General features: G+C 58.2%; 1 long non-coding RNA gene across 2 annotated transcripts; it reads right to left on the reverse strand.

Moving 5' to 3' along the window:
• Positions 1-2,351: 2,351 nt before the first annotated feature.
• On the reverse strand, positions 2,352-3,793 carry LOC126646593 (uncharacterized). 2 transcript variants are annotated; one of them, XR_007630326.1, is made up of 3 exons: positions 3,393-3,793; positions 3,187-3,358; positions 2,352-2,876 (listed from the first exon to the last, which is right to left on the reverse strand). It is a non-coding gene; the product is annotated as an uncharacterized LOC126646593 (long non-coding RNA). The 2 variants fall into 2 exon arrangements; XR_007630327.1 differs by having other exon boundaries at positions 2,352-2,532; positions 2,568-2,876; positions 3,187-3,782.
• Positions 3,794-5,541: the final 1,748 nt, after the last annotated feature.

Here is a 5,541-nt window from a genome sequence, read left to right on the forward strand (position 1 = left end):
GCTTTCCCGCCATCCTGTCCTGTCCTGTCCCTCAAATCCCCCTCCGTCCCCTCACGGACCCCTCAGGAGCCCCCCATCCCCTCAGGGTCTTTTCCCGCCCTTCTGTCCTGTCCTGTCCCCTCAAACTCCCCCCCATGTCCCCTCACGGTGCCCTCAGGGCCCTCTCTCATCCCCTCACGGTGCTTTCCCGCCATCCTGTCCTGTCATGTCCTCTCAAATCCCCCCCTGTCCCCTCACTGTCCCCAAAGACTCTCCATGTCCCCTCACGGTCTTTTCCCGCCCTCCTGTCCTATCATGTCCCCTCAAATCCTCCCCTCCGTCCCCTCACGGTCTTTTCCTGCCCTTCTGTCCCGCCATGTCCCCTCAGATCCCCCCGATCCCCTCACGGTCTCTTCCCGCCCTTCTGTTCCGCCGTGTCCCCTCAAATCCTCCCCTCCATCCCCTCACGGGGCTTTCCCGCTCTCCTGTCCCGCCGTGTCCCCTCAAATCCCGCCCCTCCCGGTCCCCTCAGGCCCACCTTCCCATCCCCTCACGGTCTCTTCCCGCCCTCCTGTCCCGCCGTGTCCCCTCAAATCCCCCCCTCGTCCCCTCACGGTCCCCCCAGTCCTTTCAGACCCCCCTCGTCCCCTCACGGTCCCCTCAGAGCCCCCCACCATCCCCTCACGGTGCTTTCCCGCTCTCCTGTCCTGCCGTGTCCCCTCAAACCCACCCCATCCCCTCACGGTCCCCTCAGACACCCCCCTATCCCCTCATGGTCCCCTCAGACCCGCCCTGTCCCCTCACGGTCCACTCAGAAACTCCCACCCCCTCAGGATCCTCTCAGACACCCCCCTATTCCCTCACGGTCCCCTCACACCCACTTCGTCCCCTCACAGTCCCTCAAAGCCCCCTGTCCCCTCACAGTCCCTCAGAACCTCCATGTCCCCTCAGAACCCCCTGTCCCCTCACAGTCCCCTCAGAACCTCCATGTCCCCTCAGAACCCCCCTGTCCCCTCAAAGCCACCCCATGTCCCCTCACAGTCCCCTCAGAGCCCCCTGTCCCTCACAGTCCCTCATAGTCCCCCTGTCCCTCAGACCCCTCAAAGCCCCCTTGTCCCTCACAGTCCCCTGTCCCCTCAGAACCCCTGTCCCCTCAAAGCCACCCCATGTCCCTCACAGTCCCTCAGAGCCCCTGTCCCCTCACAGTCCCTCATAGTCCCCCTGTCCCCCAAAGCCCCCTGTCCCTCAAAGCCCCCTTGTCCCCTCACAGTCCCCTGTCCCTCAGAGCCCCTGTCCCTCAACCTCTCGTCCTCACAGTCCCCTGTCCCCTCAGACCCCTGTCCCTCAAACCCCCTTGTCCCCTCACAGTCCCCTCAGACCCTCCCCATCCCTCCTGGTCCCCCGCGCCCCCCACTCACCCTCCATCACCACCAGCAGCAGCAGCAGGAGCAGCCCCGGCCCCGCCGCCCATCGCGGCCCCAATCCCGGTTCCCGCCGCCGCCGCCGCATCGCTCTGAGGCCGCTGTGGCCGCCGGCACCTCCCGGGGGCTCCCCCCTCCTCCCCGTCACCTGCCCCGCGGCCACGCCCACCCACCTGGACATTCACCTCTTCACCTGCCCCGCGGCCACGCCCACACCTGTACGGAAACCTGCGCGCCCCTCACCTGCACCGCGCCACGCCCCTCCCTCTGGGCACGCCCCATTCGCTCATCACGCCCCTAATTTACATAAACCACGCCCTCTATTGATATATCCGTGCATGGTCGATTTGCATAAACCACGCCCATCGGCTCAATACACCCGAATTTACATAAACCACGCCCCCGTGTTGATGTATCCCCGCCGTTCCCATGGTCTATTTACATAAACCACGCCCTCATCCTCTGGCCACGCCCCCGTCTCTTAAAGGGCCCGTCCCTTCTATAGGTGCCCCAATAGGGGTTTCCACCCCCCCCCAGGGGTCCTACAGAGCCCCCCACCCCATAAATGATCCCTCTACAACCCCACGCCCTCCCTAAAACCCCCACGGGTGTCCCGGGACCCCCTGCACCCATTAAACCCACCCCCCAAAATGCTCCTATAGGTGCCCCTATAGGTGCCCCTTTGACTCAGCCCCCCCCTCGCCCCGGAAGGGGCCACGTCAGGGGTTAATTAAGAGCTCTTTAATGAGCCTCTTAATGAGCCCGACGGCCGGAAGTGCCTCATTAGGGCCCTAATGAGGTCACACAGAAGCCCCACCTCCCTCCCCAATGATGAGCGCCGGTTCCTTCCCCCCAAAAACGCCTTTATTGGGGGTGGGGAAGGGTTAAAAGCGGGGTCAGCCCGCGGGAGAGGCGAGGGGGACACCAAATAAAAACGAGGGTCGGGGGCAGGGGGGTGGGGAGGGCTCAGTAGGGCCTCTCGCGACGGTCCTGCCGGTGGTCGCCCCTGTGGGGAGAAGAGAGCTCGGTAAGGCCCGGCTTGAGGGCTCCTTTTGGCTTTATAACAACTACTGTCAGGTCAAATTTCAGCTTTAAAACCTGCTGATGTCAAACCCAATTTCAGCTTTAAAACCTCCTGGATGTCAAACCCAATTCCAGCTTTAAAACCCCCTGGATGTCAAACCCAATTCCAGCTTTAAAACCTCCCAGTATCAAGCCCAGTTTTAACTTTAAAACCTGCTGATGTCAAGCCAAGTTTCAGCTTTAAAACCTCCTGGATGTCAAACCCAATTTCAGCTTTAAAACCTCCCAATATCAAGCCCAGTTTTAACTTCAAAACCTGCTGATGTCCAGCCCAGTTTTTACTCTAAAACCTCCAGGATATCAAACCAAATTTCAGCTTTAAATCCTCCCAATATCAAGCCCAGTTTTAACTTTCAAACCTGCTGATGTCCAGCCCAGTTTTTACTCTAAAACCTCCCGGATGTCAAGCCCAATTTCAGCTTTAAACCCTCCCAATCCTCAGCCCAGTTCTGACTTTAAACCCTCCCAATATCAAGCCCAATTTCAACTTTAAACCCTCCCAATATCAAGCCCAGTTTTAGCTTTAAAACCTCCTGGATGTCAAACCCAATTTCAACTTTAAACCCTCCCAATCCCCAGCCCAGTTTTTACTCTAAAATCTCCAGGATATCAAACCCAATTTCAACTTTAAAACCCTACCAGTATCAAACCCAGTTTTAGCTTTAAACCCTCCCAATCCCCAGCCCAGTTTTTACTCTAAAACCCCCAGGATATCAAACCAAATTTCAGCTTTAAATCCTCCCAATATCAAGCCCAGTTTTAACTTTCAAACCTGCTGATGTCCAGCCCAGTTTTTACTCTAAAACCTCCCGGATGTCAAGCCCAGTTTTAATCTTAAACCCTCCCAATCCTCAGCCCAGTTCTGACTTTAAACCCTCCCAATATCAAGCCCAATTTCAACTTTAAAACCTCCCAATATCAAGCCCAATTTCAACTTTAAACCCTCCCAATATCAAGCCCAGTTTTAGCTTTAAAACCTCCTGGATATCAAGCCCAATTTTAACTTTAAAACCTCCCAATATCAAGCCCAGTTTTAACTTTCAAACCTACTGATGTCCAGCCCAGTTTTTACTCTAAAACCTCCTGGATGTCAAGCCCAGTTTTAACCTTAAACTCTCCCAATCCCCAGCCCAGTTCTGATTTTAAATCCTCCCAATATCAAGCCCAATTTCAACTTTAAACCCTCCCAATATCAAGCCCAGTTTTAGCTTTAAAACCTCCTGGATGTCAAACCCAATTTCAACTTTAAACCCTCCCAACATCAAGCCCAATTTCAACTTTAAACCCTCCCAATCCCCAGCCCAATTTCACCTCCCACCCCCATTCCAGTTGTGTCTCTGACCCCTTCTCATCCCCAAACCCCCCCATTTCACCCCCAAAACGCCCCCTGGGACCCCTCCCAACCGCACTCCCACCTGGAGTCCATCTTGCTGGGCCCAAACCCCCATTTCACCCTAACCCCCCATTTCACCCCAAACCCCCATTTCACCCCAAACCCCCATTTTACCCCCAAAACCCCTGGGACCCCTCCCAACCTCACTCCCACCTGGAGTCCATCTTGCCGGGCCCGAAGCCCCCAATTCACCCTAAACCCTCCCATTTCACCCCCAAACCCCCTGGGACCCCTCCCAACCGCACTCCCACCTGGAGTCCATCTTGTTGAGCCCGAACCCCCCCATTTCACCCCAAAACCGATCCCAAACCCCCCCATTTCACCCCTGGGACCCCTCCCAACCGCACTCCCACCTGGAGTCCATCTTGCTGGGCCCGAAGCCCCCAATTCACCCTAAACCCTCCCATTTCACCCCAAACCCCTCTGGGACTCCTCCCAACCGCACTCCCACCTGGAGTCCATCTTGTTGAGCCCAAACCCCCATTTCACCCCAAACCCCTCATTTCACCCCTAACCCCCCTGGGACCCCTCCCAACCGCACTCCCACCTGGAGTCCACCTTGCTGAGCCCAAACCCCCATTTCACCCCAAACCCCCTGGGACCCCTCCCAACTGCACTCCCACCTGGAGTCCATCTTGCTGGGCCCAAACCCCCATTTCACCCCAAACCCCCATTTCACCCCAAAACGCCCCCATTTCACCCCCAAACCCCCATTTTACCCCCAAACCCCCTGGGACCCCTCCCAACCGCACTCCCACCTGGAGTCCATCTTGCTGGGCCCAAGCCCCCATTTCACCCCAACCCCCCATTTCACCCCCAAACCCCCTGGGACCCCTCCCAACCGCACTCCCACCTGGAGTCCATCTTGTTGAGCCCAAACCCCCATTTCACCCCCAAACCCCCATTTCACCCCAAAGCTGATCCCAAACCCCCAATTTCACCCTAAACCCCCTGGGACCCTCCCAACCGCACTCCCACCTGAGTCCATCTTGCTGGGCCCAAGCCCCCGGTCTCCCCCTCGGCCTCCCGGAATCCTCCTCGGTCGCCGCCGCGCGCCTCCCGGTACCCGCCGCGGTCGAGCCCCTGCGGCCCCTGCGCCGCTCGTCGCCAACTCGCCTCCGCCCCGCCTGGGGCACACAGGGGTCAAAGATTGGGGAAAAAGGGGTTTGGGAGGAGGGACACCACCCTTGGGAGCCCCCTTACTCCCTGTGGTTGCCCCCTCAATTCAGGAGCCCTCCCATTTGACAGCCCTCCTTACCCCTGTGGTTGCCCCCTGTGGTTGCCCCCATTTTCAGTAGCCCTCCTTACCCCTGTGGTTGCCCCCTCATTCAGTAGCCCCTCCCCAATTCAGTAGCCCCTTACCCTGTGGTTGCCCCCCTCATTCAGTAGCCCCCTCCCCAATTCAGTAGCCCCCTCCCCAATTCAGGTAGCCCCCTCCCCAATTCAGTAGCCCCTTACCCCTGTGGTTGCCCCCTCCATTCAGTAGCCCCCTCCCCAATTCAGTAGCCCCCTTACCCATGTGGTTGCCCCTCATTCAGTAGCCCCTCCCCAATTCGGTAGCCCTCCCCAATTCAGTAGCCCCTCCCCAATTCAGTAGCCCCCACCCCCGTGGTTGCCCCTCCCCAATTCAGTAGCCCCCTCCCAATTCAGTAGCCCCTCCCCAAT

The sequence above is a fragment of the Myiozetetes cayanensis genome, unplaced genomic scaffold (genome assembly GCF_022539395.1).
Source record: "Myiozetetes cayanensis isolate MyiCay16 unplaced genomic scaffold, myiCay2020 scf358, whole genome shotgun sequence".
Lineage (NCBI taxonomy): Eukaryota > Metazoa > Chordata > Aves > Passeriformes > Tyrannidae > Myiozetetes > Myiozetetes cayanensis.